Raw genomic sequence first — 23826 nt, 5'->3', positions numbered from 1 at the left:
AACGTATCTTTGTACTTTTATTTTCATTCTTATGGATTCATAGAGTAAATCTATTCCCCACTAATGTTTAAGAATTTAATTACACGAAAAATATATATGTGTATAAAAAATACTTGACGCACTTTTACCCTTTTCTCAATACATATGTGTATGTGTGTGTGTACGTGTATATATATGTATCTAAGTATATATATATATATATACTATATATATATATATTAAAAAATGAGGGTGAAAAATTAGATATCAATTTAATAATACCCTTATTTTAACACCAAGCGACCTAGCACATAACAAACCAGGGAGACGATACATATTTATCCGTAAATATAAGAGAGTTAACGTTAAATAGGTTAACTCTCTTATATTTACGATATATCTATATATATATATCTATATCTATATCTATATCTATATCTATATCTATCTATCTATCTATCTATCTATCTATATATATATATATATATATATATATATAATATATATATATATATATATATATCGAAAATAGTAGAGTAGGTTGTAAATTAAAAGAAATACCGGTTTCGCGCGTAGCTTTTCAAAATTCGCGCGTAGCTTTTCACAAGAATTTTGAAAAGCTACGCGCGAAACCGGTATTTCTTTTAATTTATGTCATTATAAGGAGGAAAAAAAATTTTTTTTTAAATTTTCTATTCTTCAGACATATTGACGCAATATATATATTTTTTAACATTCAAGCCTTCTGTCGTTTTTTTCACTCTACTATTTTCGATATATTCACCCACGTGCTTTCACAAACCAACTTTCTTATATATATATTATATATATATATATATATATCTATATATATATCTATATATATATCTATATATATATATATAAATTATAGAAATTATACTTCTACTCTATTTATATTCTGATTATTTTTAAAGTTTTTTTCCCTACTTTTCTAAATTGTAAAGTTGTAACGATAAAGTTTTAATTAGTATAGTTACCAATTGTAACGGATAAGATTGATTAGCAACACAATATTATGAAATGTTGGAGTCAGTAGTTGTAACCACAAAAATTTGTTGTTATGACGGCAAGTTGTAAGATGTGAAAGATGGACAATGCATGAAGTTTTAAGAAAGTATTTATTTACTGTTACGTTACAATACCTTGCCTCGACGGGCAGATTATGATAAATCCAAAAGCATGCGAAGTAAAGTTTGTGTTCTATTCATGGTTTAGTAGTAATTGCGGAGAGAGATAGAATGATGTTGTAAGAGAACAGAATTAGAGCTAGTGAGTGTTGTAGAGTGTTGTCTCACAGTTGCTGACAGTAAATTTAATTTCTGTCACTGACCATTATCTTTTGTAGAGGCATTCCTTGTGATCATGATTCTAGCAGTCCGTTCCCTAGCTAATTAAGTCGTCACGAGCTGCCTCGCTCAGTTGTCGCCAAGTGACTACTTGGTTGAGTCGTCACCGACTGTGACTAACTGTTTTTTTTTTGCTTGGGGTGTGCTTGCTTTTATAACTATCCAGAAGGATTGATATATCATTGAGAACAATAGATTTAGTTGGTGGTCTTGTTATCCCTATTCTAGTTTTTGGTGAAGTAGAAGAGATTAGAAAGGGTCAAGTGGTGAAGACATTATTTCGGCCTAGCTAAAGGCATCTGGAGAATGTAAAACTGCTGTCAGAGAAAAACCATTGTTCCACTGTGGGAAAAGAGTGTTAATTTAAATTTGGTTATGGTAGATCGAATCCACTTCATGCATGCAAGATCCACTACAAAGTCTTTGATCAGATACTCAAAATTAATCTTACGTAACTCACATCTGATTTGTTTTGTGCCGCAAAACATTTACCATTTCTGCGGTTCCCCCCACTTTCCTTGATGCCTTAACCGCGTGCTTATTTTGCTTAACGGTTAATCTAACGCAGTATGTATATATATATATATATGTATAACTGAAAACGTTCTCTGAGAGACAAGCCCGTTGTAGTTCAGGCTTCTGCCGCTTGAAACTACATGATGCGACCCTCAGGCATCAATCTGCCGACCAGCATCGCCGGATGGAGTCGTACTGTCACGTGGTGTGTCTATGTTTTGCAGTGCTTCTCCCCTGTTCGTCGATTTTTGCGATGGCTGAAACGAAAGAACAGCGTGCTTCCGTGAAATTCTTGTTTTCTGCCGAGGAAAACGGCGGCCGAAACAGTTGTTATGCTTCAAACAGCTTACAAGGACGCTGCCAAGAACAAAACATAAGTTTATGAGTGGTTTCCACGCTTTAGGAATGGTCACTTGTCATTTAGGACGGCCGTAGACCTTCCGAGCGAATGAAAACATGAAAATTCATAAGGTTATCGTGGAGGACCGTCGCTGAACAACTGACGAACTTGTTGATATGATTAGTGTGTCCTGGAGCTCCTGCCAACGAGTTCTGAGCGAGTAATTGCGAGTGAAATGAGTTACTGCAAAATTTGTGCCTCGCTTGCTCATGGAACATCAAAAACAGTGACGAGTGAATGCATGTCGTGAACTTAAAGAACAGTTGGAAGTTGATTCGAACCCTTTTTCGAAGGTCATCACTGCTGACGAAAGCTAGTATTACGGAATTGGCAGATGTAGAAGAGGTGAAGGGGAAAACGACAGAGGCATTAAAAGGCATCACTTCGCAAGAATTCCAGGACTGTTCCGAACAGTGGAAAACAGGCCCGGACCAATGCATTGCTTCAAATGGAGAATATTTTGAAGGCGATAAAAGAGTAAACATGTAAAACTAAGTGAATGAAATAATATTGCAAAATTCCGGTTTCTTATTAATCGTATATTGTCAGAGGATTAATATATCCGAAAAAGAAGCACAATCTAAACGTTCGACTGAGGGCAGTGCTCCTGCATGACCACAGTGAAATGACTGAAACAAGTAAAAGAGTAAAAGAGTATATGTCCGTATAAAGCGCTTAGCCTTATAGATGGCTCGTCAGACTCCAATATATTTCTATATGTGTATAAGATGTAATTTGGGGGAGATTTAACTGTTATCTATAGCAGATAACGTGGCCACGTTTGGTTCCCTCGTCTGCGTGAGATAAGCCTAATGCTTTATCTAAGTGTTGTACTTTATTTCGCAACAATTTTAGCCATATAATATACCTTAATATCCATTACAAATTAACCTTTAGGCATATATTAATAGACATACATAAGACGCGCGTGCACGCGCACACACACACATACACAAACACACACAAACACATTCTTTTATTCTTTTACTTGTTTCACTTATTTGACTGGGCATGCTAGAGCACCGTCTTAAAAATTATATATGTGTATGTATATTATATATATATATATATATATATATATATACTAAGCAATAAGGGTTTAGCAACGAGTTCCTTACCACATACCGAATTTAGAATGCAGTCAAAGGTTATAGCTATTTCTTCTACTACTAAAAAGAGATCTCAGTAAAAACAGCATTTGGAAGGCAGACACAAACAGGTAAGAGATGAATTGACTGCAAATGTATGATAGATTGCAGTAATTCATTCTCTCTTACCTGTTTGTGTCTGCCTTCCAAATGCTGTTTTTACTGAGATCTCCCTTTTTAGTAAAGAAATAGCTATAACCCTTTGACTGCTATTTCTAAATCGGTATGTGGTAAGGCAACTCGTTGCTAACCCTATTGCTTAGTATTACTTAAATTTTCCTCGAATAGGCTTTACATGCCGAGACTACTTGGTGTAATGATAATTTTTCCAAATTATTAATTTCACCCTTCATTATATATATATATATATATATACAAATATAAGAGAGTGACCACTATATGGTCGACTCTAGCGCTAGAGTTGACCATATAGTGGTCACTCTTATATTGTGTATAAATTTTTTATTGTATCCCTGGTTTTTATGCGCTAAGCCACTTGGCGTTAAATTGATGGTATTATTAAATTAATATCCAATTTTTCACCCTTATTTGTGATATATATATATAGTATATAATATATATATATATATATATATATATATATAGATAATTGCATTTATCCGATTTTTAGACTAACTTGACGATTTGCTTAGAGAGTTGTATCATTCAACCAGACATCTGCTTGAGATGTCGCCATCAGAAACAACCTGCTGGCAACTGAAAAGGTTAAATACAAACAGTAGGGAGATTGCACACAAAAGACTCCTCACTTGCAGTATATTGGCTCTAGTTTACCGGGTGAACGATTTCCTAGGGCTAGGACACGCGATAATTCAAGGATGGCTATTGTTGAGAAGAGGTTGGCCGATTAATACGGTTTCGCTCAAAACATGCGAAACCTTTAAATTGTGTTCCCGTTGTTTACAAGCGGATGGCACGTGGTTGTGGGGATGACGGTGTAGCTGGGGAAGGGTAGAGCTTGAAAATAGGTCAACTTTTTTCCTCAAGATAAAATGTTTCGTTAGGACCAGTTTTTGTTCTATGTACCCCCCTCTTTCTCTGTCTATCTATCTATCTATCTCTTTCTCTCTTTCTCTTTAGATAAGTTTCCGTCAATCTACATGGGTGTTCGCTGTCAATTCTAGTATTATTTCTTTTTTAATTTACTCTTTTATCTTTTGTACTTCCTTCCTTTCTTTTCTTTTTTCGTTCTTTACTTACTTACTTTTTCCTTCTTTTCTTCCTTCCTTCTTTCTTTTATCTTTCTTTTGTCTTCCTTCTTTTCTTCTTTCCTTTCTTTCTTTTTTCCCTTTTTCTTTTTTTTTTTGGATCTAGTTGGTTTGGCTGCCAGCATTTCAAAAATTAAATTTTACAAATTTGGCACATTAATATGCTTTTCCAAGCTGAATTGCTGGAGTTATTTCCTTTTTTCCAGAAAAATGTTTTAAACACTTATAGAGGTTTAAAGTTTGATCATTTTCACCCAGTCAAGAAACAGTATTTGGAAGCTGTCATTTTCTGCGTGACTGCACGTGCTGTCAACATTCTGAAAATAGCACGTATCTTTATATGAAACTGCAAACAAATCAAATTCTGCTTAACGTACGACAATTTTTGCGGATTCGTGCTCTACACACGGGAATTCATGCGATTATGCAAAAAAATTAAATGGGGGAGGGGCGTGATTCAAGGCCTATCTAGCTGTTATTTTTAGCATATCAGGGTACAAGCAACAGAACACGGTGTTAACGCACGTAGCATCGCGTAGAATATATTTGTCAACCCTCGTGCTTTCTCGCAGACAAAAGGGTTCTCATGTTTCGTTTGTTACGATGGAAATAGGCATGAATGCGTCTGTAGCTTACGACTGGCTGAAATTACCCAAAATTTTCAAACTTTAATTGCTACTAACACTTTATTTATTGATTTATAACGAAAAAAATTTTTCACGTCATTCATTAGCCTATAAAAGTGTATCATTGAATATGAAATTAATTCGAACAGAAAATGATGTTGGCAGCCAAACCAACTAGATCCCGTTCTTTCTTTCTTTCTTTCTTTCTTTCTTTCTTTCTTTCTTTCTTTCTTCCCTTCCTTCCTTCCTTCTTTTCTTTCTTTTTGTCTCGTTCATTTTTTTGTCGCGTCTCGTTCTTTCTTTCTTTTGCTCTCATTAATTAATTAATTTATTAAATTAATACATTAATTAATTCATTCATTCATTCATGCACGCTTATTCACTTACAACTTTCCTTTCATGCACACGTACTACAGACACACTTCTTATAAATACCTTACAAATGCCTCCATAAAACAAAAACAACAGCAAAAGAATCCGCATGCGCATTGGAGAATTCTACGGACGCTGTCAATACACGTGTTAGGTTGATGGTTCATTCAACAAATTAGATCAAGCATCCCACACAGCGGGATTTAATTTTACATTTCCTCTTATGTCTTACAGGTACCATCTTCATAGATCAGTGGTTCTCAACCATTTTTTCCCTTTTTTTTTGGCTATAACCTGCTCTTATAAACACAAAATACATGATATTATAGAAATATAAAATAAAATATCTTCACGCTGACTAAAGCCTTGCAAATATGTTTGGTAGGCAGAAACAGAAAGAAGCCTTTCTTAAAGGCGGTGAGCTGGCAGAAACGTTAGCACGCCGGGCGAAATGCGTAGCGGTATTTCCTCTGCCGCTACGTTCTGAGTTCAAATTCAGCCGAGGTCAACTTTGCCTTTTATCCCTTCGGGGTCGATTAAATAAGTACCAGTTACGCACTGGGGTCGATATAATCGACTTAATCCGTGTGTAGCCCCTTGTGAGCAGTAAAGAAATAAGAAACAGAAAGAAGCCTGTCGCGCAGGCGCATGTATATATACTCTTTTACTCTTTTATTTGTTTCAGTCATGTGACTGTGGCCATGCTGGAGCACCGCCTTTAGTCGAGCAAATCGATCCCAGGACTTATTCTTTGTAAGCCTAGTACTTATTCTATCGTTCTCTTTTGCCGAACTGCTAAGTTACGAGGAATAAACACACCAGCATCGGTTGTCAAGCGATGTTGGGGGCTCAAACACAAACACACAAACACAAACACATACATACATACATACATACATACATACATATATACATACATACATACATACATACATACATACATACATACATACATACATACATACATACATACGACGGGCTTCTTTCAGTTTTCGTCTACCAAATCCACCCACAAGGCTTTGGTCGGCCTAAGGCTATAGTAGAAGAATCTTGCCCAAGGTGCCACGCAGTGGGGCTGAACTCGGAACCATCTGGTTCGTAAGCAAGTTACTTACCACACAGCCACTCCTGCGCCTAGTTGGAATTTACAAAAAAACATAAACAAAACAAAAGACGAAGACGGATGTGTAGACAACAAACAGATGTATTAGTTTAACGCTCGGGAAGTGAGAAAGTCCTTTACGCTTCGAGCCTACGCTTTCGACAGAAAGGAACACAGAAATAAGCAGAATATATACATATACACATATAAGGAGTCCTGAAAAGTTCCTGGCGTTGGGTACAAGAAAATACAGAAGGATCTGCTAATTATGATTTTATTCGACATATTTCCCTCTTAGTTCCACACACTTATTGCAGCGGCCCTTCAGTTTTTTTAAGCCCTGTAAAAGAACCCGGAAGTTTGGGCCTCCAACCGGGCCTTTCGTGACACCCTAAAGGCCAGGAACTTTTCAGCGCCTCCTCGCATATGTATTATGTATGTAGATATATATATATATATAAATATAATATATGTGTATATATTAACTTGACAACCAGTGTCGGTTTAAGTACATTTTTATGTAGCGGTTCAGCAAAAAGAGAACGATAGAATAAATATCATATGTTCGAATAAAACTGTTCAAAGAGATGCCCCAACGTGACCGCAGTCCAGTGTAAATAAATAAAAGCTAAAAGGAAACATAAAAGATGAGCGGCATTTTATTCATTGTAAGCATTGTGTCTGTTGCAAGTTTTTAATCTCTCTCTATACAAAGCTGAAGTTGTCTGTGTATGGCAGGTTTGGTAGCCTTCAACTAACACTATCTCTTCCGAGACCCTGCGGCGTAAGTTGACCAAAATTGAGAGTATGATAGAAAAAGGCTTGCTCTTCCTTCCGTAGAAGAAAAAAATTCAAATCGGACCATGTTAACACCGAAAATTATTTACATAAAAAAGGTGCTTTTTTGCTATGAAGATCCCTATTTTTCACGATTTTCTAACTGCTGTGTCGCCATTTTTCGGTGTATTTCAACCAGAAAAATGTTCACTTGAAGAGAATAACAAGCTACATAATGCAAAATTTTTACTTTTCAAAAATTCCAATTCTAAAGGGTCGAAACAAACCCGAGCAACGCCGGGCGATACTACTAGTATATTATAATAGTGTTGTGGGCGACAAGATCATCTCTCCTCCAAGAGCAAAATGTTTGCGAGCATTCACTAGTTGGTAAGTGATCCGGCTAAAGCAAAATTCAAATAGATAAGACGTGAGGTTAAAGAATAACACACAATTTTACTTCCTCTCAAAAAAAGTAGGAACGTTAAGAAGTTTCACTACTTTTCCATAAATTCATTATCGTGTTTGTGTCTATTTTGAGCTATATCACCACTCGATAGATCGTTGATGTTTTCCTATAGGCGAAGGAGTGGCTGTGTGGTAAGTAGCTTGCTCATCAACCACATGGTTCCGGGTTCAGTCACACTGCGTGGCACCTTGGGCAAGTGTCTTCTACAAAAGCTTCGGGCTGATCAAAGCCTTGTGAGTGGACTTGGTAGATGGAAACTGAAAAGAAACCCGTAGTATATATGTATATGTATATATATATATATATATATATTATATATATATATATATATATATATATATATATATATATATATATATATGTGTGTGTGTGTGTGTGTATGTGTGTTTGTATGTCTGTGTTTGTCCCCCAACATCGCTTGACAACCGAGGCTGGTGTGTTTACGTCCCCGTAACTTAGCGGTACTAGGCTTACAAAGAATAAGTCCTGGGGTCGATTTGCTCGACTAAAGGCGGTGCTCCAGCATGGCCGCAGTCAAATGACTGAAACAAGTAAAAGAGTATAATTTAAAACCGTCTTCAGGTGTATTTTTCTCAAACGCATCCACCATCTGATCATCATTACTAGTAAATAACTGAATCGGACTTTTGAATCATTCTACTCAAAATTTCAACATGAGTGCAGGTGTGGCTGTGTAGTAAGAAGCTTACTTTCAAACTACATGGTTCCGAGTTCAGTCCCACTGCTTGGCACCTTGGGCAAGTGTCTTCTACTATAGCTTCGGGTCGACCAAGGCTTTGTGAGTGGATTTGGTAGACGGAAACTGAAAGAAGCCCGTCGTATGTGTGTGTGTGGTGTGTGTGTGTGTGTGTGTGTGTGTGTGTGTCTGTTTGAGTCTGCGTTTGTCCTCCATCACCGCTTGACAATCGGTGTTGGTGTGTTTACGTCCCCGTAACTTAACGGTTCAGCAAAAATTACTGATAGAATAAGTACTAGGCTTTTAAAAAGTCCTGAGGTTGATTTGTTCGTCTAAAACCCCTTAATGCAATGCTCCAGCATGGCCGCAGTCAAATGACTGAAACAAGTAAAAGAACAAAAGAATAAAAGAATACACACACACACACACACTCACACGTTGTTTTACAGTTCACAGTCAATGGTAGCCAGACATGTCCCATATTAATTTTGAATAGCCTTGAAATGAAAACAGTAACACGCTCTCTCAAGGTATATAATTACTGCTTTCTCGTAATTGCTTGTTCAGCAAACTGAAATTTTGAAATTTATCTGGAAATAAAATATATCGTACCAGCCAGCAAGCAGCTGTCCATCAACTCGTTTGCTATTCAATTTACTATTCAAAAATTATGCAAACTAAAGTGTGACAACGTCTGTGGCACTTTAGAGCGGTATTGTAAAATTTCTGAATAAGATCAGTTTTGATAGTCACTGATTTATATTTTAACACAGTGTTGAGAGTTGATAGACGGTCACTGTCTGGTCAATGGGTCGCGTCAAGAAGCGAAAGAACAGTTGTCCTAGTTAGAGCAAATGAAAACTAGTGCTAGGTACGAATGTAAGGTGATAATAAATAATCCTTTCTACTGGAAGCACAAGGCCTCAAATTTGGGGGAAGGGATTAAGTCGATCACATCGCCCCCCGCCCCAGTATTTCTCTGGTACTTATTTAATCGACCCCGAAAGGATGAAAGGTAAAGTCGTCCTCTGCGGAATTTGAACTCAGAACGTGAAGACGGACAAAATACTACAAAGCAATTTGCCCGGCGTGCTAACGATTCTGCCAGCTCACCGCCTTAGGTGTTAATAAATATTGGGGGCGATATGCGCATTCGCCACCGCTGTCTAATATTTCAAGGATAGCTTCCACTCAGCCACTAGGCACCCTGCTCATAACTTCACACTTGTTCCTATCTACTTAGAGATTCGGATCAAATCAATCCGTCAAGTAGTTTAACAGAGTCATCTCATTCAGCGCTCCACGACGCTGATTCACGGCATAGACTTACCTCTTCAGGTGCCGAGCTGTAAACTCGCCGGCTTTTACTGGTTAATATTTTTGTTCTTGTCCGCGTTTCGTATTCCTTTGCAAAACGAGAACAACAACAACCCTTTGGCTACACAATTAAATTTTATAGTCATTTCCGTAATGAGGATAATTATCTACCAAAAATTAGCATTGATATTTTCTGCTTCTACAACAATTTTTCGTTATCTCTTGTTGGTACAGTTTCCATATTCACCACCAAAAGTATTTGAGTTTTACTCTGTAAAGAGATATTTAATGAAATAAGTGGCGGTGGAGACGGGGTTAAAAAATCTGAAAAATTGTCTTTTGTAAAAATTATCACAGGGATTGTTTCTCCCCTTTTCGCCGCAGCACAAAGAGAAGTTTTTGTTTTCAAAGTCGTGGGGGGGGGGGGGCAAAACGGCTTTCCATACTTAATGGTAATAAAATTTTTAGCGGATGTATCTGCTTTCTGCGTTCAAAGGGTGTGGTAAAGCCAAATCGAGTGCTGAATTCAAAATGTGCAACAAAGCAATATTGAGTGATGAGTAAAAGATTTGAGCTATTTGAGTGTCTACTGATATTCATTTGTAAATGATTCACAATGTTATGGCTATAGATTATTATTTTTTTTCTTTGAATGTGTCATTTTAAAGACTGTAGGGTCTGATTGATAGATCGAATATATATATGTAAATGTGTGTGTGTGTGTGTGTGTGTGTGAACCTTAAGTTAGTTCAAATATGTTTGGGACATATTTTAACTTCTGAAGGCAAATTCACTGCAGTTACTGAAAAGAAAAAAATCCTCTCTTATGACAAAAGATGTAAAAACACTATATCTGCCCAGTGCTTCCCTCTAGCGGGCTCCCAGATGCATTCTGGCTCTGTGTGTGTGTGTGTGTGTGAGTAGTATAGTAGTATAAGATATGGATTCAGAGAATCATACGACTATCACAGTGTTAAATTGTTGGTGATCTGATGAGCTAGCTTTCTTTACTTGCTTTAATTTGTGAATATACATTCGCATAATACTGAGCATATTTATCAATGCAACGATGTGTGCATAATTTTTCCATACTGAAATTAATATTACATTAAGGTTGCGAAACGGCTGTAACTCTATGGAGGTCATGTGTTTAAATTATATATTCATCTCTCATACCACTTAACTTTATGGTTTATACATACATATATATATATATATATTATATGACAGGTTTTCGTACAGTTTCTGTCTACCAAATTTCACCTCACATTGGTCCAGGTGGCGCTAGGCTTGGTCGAAGATATTCACCAAAGTATCACGAAGTGGAATAGAACATGAAACTACATGGTTGCGAAACGCGAACCTCCTAATCACACAGCCATGCCTGCGCCTACAAACATAACTTCTCACTAAAATGGTGTAGTATCTCGTTTCTCTGTCTGTCTGCCTCTCTCTCTCTCTCTCTCTCTCATTCACTTACGTTTTGTCTCTCCACTGAATTTTTACATTATGTTCACAAGGTTTATTTTCGGAATCACGGGGAAGAAAAAAGTCGCAGGCAAACTTCAATAAATAAATGACTGATTTAAAGTTTCATTGTTTTATTTCAGATAATGAGTAAATCGTGATCTCTTTTCTCACATAGATGTAGTGCTATTATATAAATTTCTCGTTATTGTGTGCACGTCTTCTATTGTCAGTTAATAACCAACTTAAAGACTTTTTTTTTCTTCAATTACTTTAATTAATATCATTGTGCTGGTGTGTCGTACTTGCGAAAAATCCAAAGGTGATGATAAACTTTCAGTTTTGTGCTTAATTCCTTGCAGTAAATTGAATTGAAACGAATTAATTAAATAAAATGTTCCTCTCTATCATTTCATGAATTAATAAAACATACATAGAAATATGTATGTGAATGCAATTTATATGATGTAGTTATAACTCCTGTATAATAGTATTCAGTATTCAGCTTAACTAAACGACCTTCAAGTGTTCCTATGAAATATAGTGATATGTCTAATCATTATTTCTACAAATTTCAGGCATTGAATGTAGTATAGCAGTTGTCTTTGATGTGCTTAATTCCTTGCAGTAAATTGAATTGAAACGAATTAATTAAATAAAATGTTCCTCTCTATCATTTCATGAATTAATAAAACATACATAGAAATATGTATGTGAATGCAATTTATATTTTGTAGTTATAACTCCTGTATAATAGTATTCAGTATTCAGCTTAACTAAACGACCTTCAAGTGTTCCTATGAAATATAGTGATATGTCTAATCATTATTTCTACAAATTTCAGGCATTGAATGTAGTATAGCAGTTGTCTTTGATGTGCATATCAAAAAGACGGACAAACAGAGAGAAAGAGGAGACACACTGCTATTTATATTAATAGATTCGAAGAAAATGTAACGTTTTTACTTGTCACTTTTCCTCCTAGTCACAACTGTGACTTTTTTTTTTGTCTTTGGTGATTTTGTCCTTGTTCATTTGTTTTTGTATGTTATTTGCTTAGTGCAGGGGTCGGTAAACCGGGGTAAATTACCCTAATCGGGGGAAAAAGGAAATTCTTGGGGGTAATGAGGACTCGTTAGACATGAGTAAAATTATATAAAAAAAAAACCTGTTCTTTCAAGAAACCTTTTGAATTTAAAGAATCTATGATTTTCTTCCTTTCAAATCATCCGGGGTAAATAAATATAGTGTAAATATCGGGGTAAATAAATATATTTTGGGGTAATTGGTTAAAAAAGTTCCCGATCCATGGCTTAGTGCAATGCAGTGAAAGCCGTTTATTGTGATCTCTTTGGGGTGGAAATTATAGATAAAAGTAAGTTTTTGATAACATTAAGCAGAGGATCTAACAATGGCCTGTGCGTGATTTAGAGTCATCAAGTTTCATGACAACAGTTTGAAAACAGTAACAGTGATTATAATAAGCGTTTTCTATTGTATGTGGTATTTTCTGTATTACTTACCAGAGTTACTAGAATGGATTGTAAATAGCTGACTACTAAACTTTTCATGACCTCACACTGTAGCTGCTGTTACTACTACTACTACTACTACTACTGCTGCTGCTGCTGCTGCTGCTGCTGCTACTACTACTACTACTACTACTACTACTACTGCTGCTGCTGTTACTACTACTACTACTACTACTACTACTACTGCTGCTGCTGCTGCTGTTACTACTACTACTACTACTACTACTACTACTGCTGCTGCTGCTGTTACTACTACTACTACTACTACTACTACTACTACTACTACTACTACTACTACTGCTGCTGCTGCTGTTACTACTACTACTATTGCTGCTGCTGTTGCTACTACTACTACTACTACTACTACTACTACACATCTTTATATTTTACTTGTTTCAATTATTGAATCGCAATCATGCTGGTGCACCGCATTGAAGAGTTTAATTGAGCAAATCGATTCGGTTTCTTATTTTTTAAGTCTGATATTTATTTCATGTTTAACGTGCAGTTTACCGTCGTAAAATACTAAAATGAAAGAATTTTGCGATAAAAGCATAAATTGACGTTGATATACCAAAATTCCATAAAATACATTTGATATCCAATGGTTGGGCTCCCTGTCTGGGTCACGGCAACTTAAGTTGTCATAAGTTGTCAAACATTCACTTAATTTTGTTGATCCACACGATGACAACTTCCATACACAGAATATAGACGGGTAATGGATACCCACCAAGAAGAAAATTAGATAACAATGTGAAAATAGTGATGTTTTATTTACATCGTATTTTCATAAGAATGTGTGGCGAAACAGATGTAGAGATTGTAACAAGAAATTTTTTTTTATGTTATGGAACATAATTTATTTGTTTTATTAATAGGTGTTGTGGAAAGATCCGGAACACCCTCACGTGACTGAAAGTGGACAACAGATTTCAATAAATAAGAACTGTGTGAACTGTCAAGGGAGGTAACAGTGTTGGTGGACCGTATTGGTTACTGTGTCAGTGAGACGTGTGTTAGTTTAATATCGTAAATACGTTCGAGTAGTATAGAGTGTGTTCTGTGTAAACATAATAATTCTGCGATAGGTTATTTTTAGATAACCACATCCAAATATTTTACACACGACTTGTACACGCACATTATAAGTATAGGGTAGGCGTTCATACAATACAAGGGAAACAAATATTCAGATAAAACAACGTATATGACGTGCAGAAAGACTTTGTTAGAAATTCAACATTGAGCTAATTTTTACGCATCAATACAGATTCATGGTGCTGTGGTGTGTCTCCTTCTTCGATCGTTCCAGGATGAATATGCAGTGTGAAAACAGCTATGAATAGAGTGAACGCCAACTCGAATCGAATCACTCTGAAATTTTGGCGCTCAACTTGTCTATATTTGTAGGCAACGCTCAACGGAAAGTTCTAGTTAGACCATCGAACTAATACGTGAACAATGGCTGTACATTGGATAAAATCTTAGTTGTGCGAATGATTGAATTGTGATTTCTTTGTGGCAAAACGGGGGATCGAATCCATACTATAAAGTCGTGAAAAATTATTTGCGAATTTCATAATCTCATTTCGTACATCAATGACTGTTAGTTTGTTGTGTCAGGGGAGAGTGATTCTCTTTTAGTGCCTTATTATTTGACACACTTAACGGTAAAGTTTCCACTCATTTACTTATTTATTTTTCGAAAATTTTCGAAAATTTTCGAAAAATAAATAAGTAAATGAGTGGAAACTTTACCGGTGAATGTGTTAAATAATAAGGCACTAAAAGAGAATCACTCTCCTAGACATAACAAAATATGCTTCAACACACGAACTCACATAAAAATTCTTGCAAACCAAATCTAAAAATGAAATGACTTAGGTTTTCCCATAAATATGACTCTTTTAAGCTTATATAAAACATATACAGTTTTCACGATATATTAAACATAGGTACGTCAAGAGGTAGAGATTAGACGTGGAAGAGGCAAAGAGCGACTCGCACTTTCTCGCCCCAACCAACCCTCCATTGTGATAAATGCTCCCAAGATTTTGTATTCCGCCCTTGGGCTGAACAGCCACCTCAGGCACCAGCACCCTTCGCACCCATCAGGATGAAGAGGTTCACTCACTCGCTATAGATTTATTACCCTGATACGAGTTAATGCTGACGATATTTATGTATTGGATACATTGGCATGTCACATAGTGTTTATATGAAATTACGAGATGTCTCTGTCGTCACTTCCGGTTTCTATCGTAAAAGACAATTTTATAAGAACAATTGACTTTCATCATTTTACGACTATAAACTACATGTTAACCTATTCTATCAGTCTCTTTGCCGAACCACTAAGTTATGTGAACGTAAACAAGCCAACACCTGTTGTCAAGCAGTGGTGGGAGACAAAAACAAACACATAGATCCGCTTACGAAGATTTCGTTGACCCGAGCTATAATAGTAGACACTTGTTGATAGTGTCACATAGACTGAACCTGGAACCATTTGGTTGAGAAGCAAACTTCTTACCACACAGTCACACTTGTATCTACAAATTGGAAAAGAATTTTGCAGTCACTTTTCTAACATTGCTTTTTGGCACAAGGCCAGCAATTTCGGGGGTGTTCAAATGATACTTATTTTATTGACACCGAAGGGGCGATCAACAAAGTTGGCCTCGGCGGAATTTGAACTCAGAACATAAAGACGGATGGAATGCCGTTGAAAATTTTACCTAGTGTGCAAAACGATTCTGCCAGCTTGAAGCCTTAGACTTTTTCTAATATTGCAACAGAATTATAGGAATGATTGGTTGAACCGTAGACAAGGACATGTGTGTAACTAGAGTTTCAGATGGATGAGAACAATCACTGTGCACGGCCTTCTGCAGCAACATTGCAAAATCTATGATCCGTGGAAATTCTAACCTGACCATTCCTAAAGTTTCTGAAAAAGTACGCATCTATCTTTATGGCATTTCGGTAGGCCTTAGAAATGCTTGGCTGTGCCCATTTAATCTCCAAGCATTCAGTCCCTCATTAGGTTTAGCCCCCAAGCAGTGCAGTTACCAGCGTGTGGCTGAGAATGATCTCGGAGCCAAAAGAGAGAGTTAAGTGAGACCAGTGTAGCCGTCCATCCCTCAGGATGCTGCAGCCGGAAACCAAAGTATTCTCTTTACTCGAGCTCTGCCCCCCCTCCTACCACCAGGGCACAGATGAGGGAGAGCGAAAGAGAGGCAAGCAGAGATGTTACCCTGGTCTGATAACATCAAGGACTGGACAGTTTACAACACCGCGACCCTGCCGCACATGACAGAAAATAGAGACCAGTGGAAACGGCTGACTGCAAAAGCGCCTAGAGTAGCTCCCCAACGACTTGACGCACCAGTTAAGGGAACTTGAATGCACGAAAATGAATGCACTTGTAAAAGTTTGTGGCGTGTACTTTTAAAAGAACACCTGCGGAGGCATCATTTTGGCGCTAAACTCATGAACAAAAAGAGAACCGAGCCACGGTCAGTCAGAAACTTATGGTTCGAATACAGCTGAAAACTCTGTGGAAAGTGTCATACTAGATGACTAAACGTGGATGTGCGGCCCACGATGTTGAAACAAAAAGATAATCATCCCAGTGGATTAGGTCATCGTCGCCGCGACCAAAATAGATAAATGAATACATAAGTAAAAGAACAAAGTCTCTCAAGTGCGATGGTTATGTTAGTAGTCTTTGTTGATTGGAAGAGCCTCATTCATCATAAGTTTCTTCCATGTCCACAGACGATCAGTGAAGATTTGGATGTTCGAAGAGTTTGAGAAGCCTGATTCATGGACAAACAAAACCTAGATGTCGTACGACAGCGCATTTCCTTTATGTTCCCAATGTTCAAATACAGATTAAAAGACCGCCGATTTTAGAACACAGAAAATTCACTGAGAGAACGGTATACTACTTTTAGAAATGCAATCCAAATTAGATGGTAGGCGTGCGCTAAAAGCATCCGAACAAAAGTAGAAGGAACTATTTTGAAAGAAACAAATTTGATTAAATTTTAAATAAAGCAGTAAGTGCGTTCTTTAAAATGTCCTATTTCTTTCTTGACCGACCGCATAGATACTTGGAAATCCTATTAGAATTTCAATTATATATTGTCTGTTGTAAAACAGAAAAGATGTAAAGACGTTTGGAGAGTGGAATTACCACTAAGATCAACTGTAATATCTTTTAAATACAATGAGACTGGACGGCTAGACAAGTAAGTATTAATGGATTAAACGTTGGAAATCCACAAATGAAATTGTGTAAAGATTTCAGAAGAAAGAACAGTAATTAGATATCATAGAGAGTTTTAGCTATTAATTCTTCAAAATGTCACATATTATCACTTAACATTACAGAAAGGTTGAAGCAGTTGAAATTAGATTCTTATTTTACAAGATACACTAGCATACTACTCAATGGTAAGTTTAATGAATCATAGTTTTTGATGTATACATTGGTAGCCGTACATTTATTACTGAAATATATATATTACACCTATTACTACCTACTGTTCCTCGTTTCCAGTATCAGGAAACTAATCCCCGTATCTCCACTACAGGTGATAATTAATAGATATCCTTGTAGGTTTTCCAGCTATTTATATATTAGTAGATGCCGAATTCCCACTACTTTTCCTAACTAGAACATAATACAGTGGGGTCATTATATACGAACATAATCCATTTCGGGGCCCTGTTCGTCAACCAAATTGTTTGTTACATGAGTCATTAAAATACGTATAAACAGATGTAATGCGTTCCAAGCCACACCAAAACTCCACATAAAGGCATGAAATGATGCTTTATTTGTTAATAAATTTATATATGTATATGTATGTATGTGTGTGTTTGTGTGTGTGTGTGTGTGTGTGTGTGTGTGTGTGTGTGTGTGTGTGTGTGTGTGTGTGTGTGTGTGTGTGTGTGTGTGTGTGTGTGTGAGTGTGTGTGCGCGTCTGATTACATGCGTTTTATTCTCTGTCTTGCTTTTATCAATCCATGGCTATGTTTTTAGCACCCCTTCCGAAAAGGAGAAATATAAATATTTTTCTATATGAAATATGAAAATTCGCAAGCTACATGAAATGCATACAGGGATGTATATGCTTTCCTAGCACTTACACGCATGCGTAGTCTACACATGTTTTGTTGTTCGAATTTCAGCTCGCAAAGCGAATGAACTCACATCACTTATACGCGTGTGTATATTCTGCTTGTTGTTCATTGATCAAATTTCAGTTCCCTTTGCGAGTTTAATTTTCTTCAGAAAAATCGTTCGTTATTTAGTTTGTTTGTTTAGAGACCATTTCGTATATGATTGACTTCTACTGTGTCTGCTATGTAGCTGATTTTCAAGGTTTTCCAATGGACAACTTTGACATTTCTTGAATGTCTCTCAACAGCTTTTCTTTCCGAACTATACGCTACCTATCGATATTCCAGCTTACATATAAGGAATCTATTGATTAACTGTAAGGCGGCGAGCTGGCAGTATCGTTACCGCACCGGACAAAATGCTTAGCGGCATTTCTTTCGGCTTCATGCCCTGAATCCAAACTCCGCCACGGTCGCCTTTGCCTTTCATCCTTTCGGGGTCGATAAAATGAGTACCAGTTAAGCACTGGGTTCAGTATAATCGACAAGTTCTTTGCCCCAAAATTTCAGGTCTTGATTCTACAATAGAAAGGATTAGTTTCAGACTATTATAGTTCGAAACTAACGATCATTTTATCGTCTGACTTTTGATTACTAGGGATCTTTACCCTTTGAACGGCAGATCGAGAAATTAATTTTTTGTAACTAAACACTTTCAAACTTCAGACACTGGTAGAATGTGTCATATAAAACATCTTTTATTCTTAGTGTTGTTGAGAAAAGTTTGTATTTTCAAAGTCATTTCGTGTTAATGCTGTCGTATTTCGGTAATTTCAACCAACCAATGATGTGTATTCAGCTGAATAAAATTACTGCCGTTGCTTGTCAACAACAACAAACGGCGGTGTATATTTCGTTTGTCACTGTTATTTATGACATCGTTCGTGCATTTGTACTGGTTTTAATTTCTCGATCTGCCTTTCAAAGGGAAAAGATCCGATTACTAGACCTACTTATTTAAGGGAGAACTTCAGTTTCTCCGGATCTTAACTACTTGAACTGAATCACATAACCAACCATTCACAACCAATCTCATACACAATAGCAAAAAGGATCGACTCCACTTCTGGCTTCGAGTACACGTGTGCTGGTGAAAATTTCCTCTTTTATATTTTATTAACCAGTTTGTTGTTTGTATCCATGCTATACACAACTACCTTCTTACAAACGAATTAAAGTCTACGAGTTAATGCTCCTGACGAGACACGAGTAATTTCTACGAAACTTGACGGGTGGACGAATTTAAGGGATCTCGCGGGTCTAGGGGCTCAATTCTGATCTATGTATGCTATGTTTTACTGCCAATAAATGAATGATATAGAGCCCGGTGTTTTAATTTGCCCGGAATCTAATATTGATGTTAAGAAGGCCCTGGACGAATGAGCTCTACGTCGAGTCAACACTGGCTAAGGATATACAGAAATACATACAAACATATTCATACACACAAGCACATATCCATAATTACCTGCATACATACATGCATACATACATACATACGTACGTACGCTCAATACAAAATGGGACAAGAACGCAAAACGGGACAACAAAACATCCAGATAGACAATACAAAAAAACACGGACAGGTCATTCGAAGCCTTTTATCTTCAGTCAAGAACCGGATCATCCTCGCAATTTCGGCTGATTAATCTTGAGATGGCTCCAATCTGGCCAGCCCCAAGGAAAAACTAAGCTAAGAGCATTAGATTCCTTGGAAAAAAAGCTTCGAATGTATACGAAACAAAAACGGAAAAACAGACGATGCACAAGTTCATACATACATACATACATACATACATACATACATACATACATACATACATACATACATACATACATTCATCGAGGGGATTTGGGGTACTGTTTCTAGTAGGTCAAGCGACCACGTAGATGGTGCCGCAGTGGAAGTAGTCATCCAAAACAACGATGATATTGCCGATTCGACCCGCACAAACACCCTACCCCTCGCTGTCCCAACCGAGCAGACTTATGATCAAGTGCGTTTGAGCTATAACCATCCCTTTTTCATATATGTGCGCGCATGTGCGTTTGTATGTGTACGCGCGTGTGTGCGCGTGCATGCAGCCGTTGTCGTTGTTTAGAGGTAGTGCCTATGCTGAATGTGGTTGGTAGCTTACTGTCATTAACCTCCCAGTACGCTCCTTGAAAAATATTCTACTTCCTTTTTCCTCTTTCACAAAAACGTATTTCCGATTCTAGTCAGTTAGTTGATTTACAACTCGCATCTGTTGTCTTTATATTTAGGCGAAGATAACCAAACGGAAAAATCACCAGGAAATGGAACAGAAACTCTTGTGTTTGCTTGCAATGTGAAGGTTAACTCGATGTTATCATGGTGTTAATGCATATATATATATATAATATATATATATATATATATATATATATAAAGCTGAAGTTGTCTGTGTATGGCAGGTTTGTAGCCTTTAACTAACACTATCTCCTCCGAGCACCTGCGGTGCAAGTTGACCAAAATTGAGAGTATAATAGAAGAAGGCTTGCTCTTCCTTCCGTAGAAGAAAAAATTCAGATCGGACCATGTTAACACCAAAAATTATTTACATTAAAAAGATGCTTTTTTTCTATGAAAATTCCTATTTTTTTACGATTTTTTGTCTGCTGTATCGCCATTTTTCGGTGTATTTCAACCAGAAAAATGTTCACTTAAAGAGAATAACAAGCTACAAAATGCAAATTTTTTACTTTCCAAAATTCCAATTCTAAAGGGTCGAAAAAACCCGAGCAACGCCGGGTGATACTGCAAGTAGTATTTAAAACTAACTAAAAGCAATGATGCATTGAAAAACATAAACGGAAAAATAAATAATAATAACGAATAAGCGAAATAGTCGCAAGTGTAGCTGTGTGGTAAGAAGTTTGCTTTCCAAATGCATGTTTCCGGGATCAATCCCACTGTAATGCATCGTGAGCAGGTGTCTTCTAATATAGCCCCGGGCCGACGAAAGCCTTGTTTGTGGACTTGGTAGTTTGGTAGATGTAAACTGAAAGAAGCTCATCGTATACACACATGCATACACACGTGCATGTGTGCTTGCGTGCAGGCATGCATGCATGCATACATACATACATACATACATACATACATACATACATACATACATACAGGCATGCATACATACATACATACATACACACACACACACACACACAAATACATACATACATACATACATACATACATACATACATACATACATACATACATACATACATACATACATACATACATACATACATACATACATAAACTCAATTAACTGATTCGCACATTACAAATTCAATCTGTAAGCAGAACAGTAAAACTATGCAAGAGTTTTCTCAGGTTTAAAATGTGATATTGATATTGTTTTCGTTATCTACATTCCAACGATGGAACTTTGTATCTTTGTTAGAAACCAGCGCCTTCTTCAAACGAAGAATTTAAATGATAAAAAACGGAAGAAAGCATACATACATACATACATACATACATACATACATACATACATACATACACATACACACATACACACATACATACATACATACATATTTACATACATATATACATACATACACACACATACATACATACATACAGACAGACATACATACATACATACATACATACATACATATTTACATACATACACACACATACACACACATACACACACACATACATACATACATACATACATACATACATACATACATACATACATACATGCATGTTGAAATTCTAATTAAGAAACCTTGGGTCTAGGTTAGAAACCGGCTCTTTCCCTATCGGCAAAAAATCTTGAAATAAAACTGAATAATGACATACATACATACATACATACATACATACATACATACATACATACATACATACATACATACGAATACAAAGGGACTGTGGATAAAGACGGAGTGACCAAGAATATTATGCTAGGCTTAGAAAAATATAGCTGTCGGAATTCTCCTATTACAACAAGACAACATCCCACAATGCATTTGTAGTAACAGTGCTGATTCCAACAGCTGGGATACCTGACATGTCTGTTGAAGCAGTCCACTCCATAGACATTAACAGCTGCAAGATACTGACATCAACCGGATGTCAGTAGTATAAAAGATGGTCTACAGCAAATATTCTGCTCAATAGCACAGATTTGCTTGTCAGTTGTTTGAAGTTAACCAGTTGAGCATGTCCCTTGGTGGCTGACGATGTATGCATCCCTGATCATGAGCGGAAGTAGTCGGGGAGCATCATAGCCATGTATTGAGAGGAGTACTTTGGGGTTTGGATAATTCACCTTTGAAAACATGAGCGTTTCGTTCAGCATCCTTAAACAATCCTTATTCAGGGACTTTTTGAGGGATGGGCTACTCGACCTGAAGAAAATTCTAACTGGGTCCCACCTGCAAGGTCATGTGCTGTTTATCTTGTTATGAGATCACCATGTCACGCACATATTGTTGCGATGCATGTGCCTAGTGTACCCTTATCAGACGGGTAGTCATGATGGGTATATTGGGCTTCGTATATTTTACCCCAGTGTCACTTTGATGGCATACTTTCCCACTCAATAATAATAATTATTATTATTATCACCTCCGCCTTCGCTAAGGCGGAGGTGTTGTTTTTAGTCGTGTGTGTTTTTTTGTCTGTGGACAAGATATTTCAAGAATTGCTGGATGGATTTGGATGTAACATTCAGGGATGTTTAGCCTCGAGACTGGAACGAACTCATTATATTTTGGAATCGATCCGGTACCGGACATCGATTCTGAATTATTATTCCTGTTTTTTTTTTAATTAACCTTTGTGAGCGGCCGAGTTCATTTTTAGTATTCTCGTTTGTGAGAGCAGCCGAGTTTCTTTCAGATATTCTCATTTTAAAAATCATCTCTGGGTAATCGTTGAGAGGACGTTAGTGTTATAGTCGAGTCATTTGATTCCCTGTTGCATTTGATGTGTGTTCGCTCCATGTGAGTCTTGCTATTGTTTAATTGTGGAAGGTCTACCACACCTAATTGTTATATTGTTAAACTTGTTACCTGTGAATTTTTCATTTTTCTTCCCCATTTATGGGTGAAGTTGTGAATAACAACAATGTGTAGAGTCAACCAGTTCCAGCAGGCAGTTCCGCTGCAGTAACTGGGAAAAGTCTAACCGCAGATGTCCTGCAGGTGAGAGAAATTCGACTGAACGACACGAATTTCAAGAAATACAACGAATTGTTAAGAAAGGAAGGCGACAGCCTGAGGCTGACACCGCCTAAGTAAATTACTGAAAGAAAAAAAAGCTGAAAAGAGGACTGTAATATACAGAACGTTGTCTCTTGCTGCAAAAAGAGTGGAAATAGCTGCAGTAGAGGCAGTCGAGGAATGCTTGGAAGAGATCAAAAGTCTAACGACATATTACACAAGAGGAATGAAACATGGCACAGTGGAGGTAGGCTTCGCGAGTGAAGAAGAAGCGATAAAACACTCCACTGAGCCTTTGAGATCAACAGAGTGGGTACTACTACCAACCTATTGTTGCAGACGTGCAGCCAGAGTTAGGATTGGTGGAGTACTCCCAGAAATTGACAAGGAGTGACTGGTGGCAGCCATCCTCTAT

General features: G+C 37.0%; 1 long non-coding RNA gene across 1 annotated transcript; it reads left to right on the top strand.

Moving 5' to 3' along the window:
• The first annotated feature begins 1042 nt into the window (after positions 1 to 1042).
• Positions 1043 to 23409, top strand: LOC118762272. Its single transcript, XR_004998026.1, has 3 exons — positions 1043 to 1132; positions 21203 to 21206; positions 23399 to 23409. It is a non-coding gene; the product is annotated as an uncharacterized LOC118762272 (long non-coding RNA).
• The last annotated feature ends 417 nt before the right edge of the window (positions 23410 to 23826 follow it).

This window comes from Octopus sinensis, linkage group LG2 (assembly GCF_006345805.1).
Source record: "Octopus sinensis linkage group LG2, ASM634580v1, whole genome shotgun sequence".
In the NCBI taxonomy this organism is placed as follows: Eukaryota; Metazoa; Mollusca; class Cephalopoda; order Octopoda; family Octopodidae; genus Octopus; species Octopus sinensis.
The sequence above is the reverse complement of the archived record's forward strand: the minus strand, read 5'-3'. Positions and strand labels throughout refer to the sequence as shown.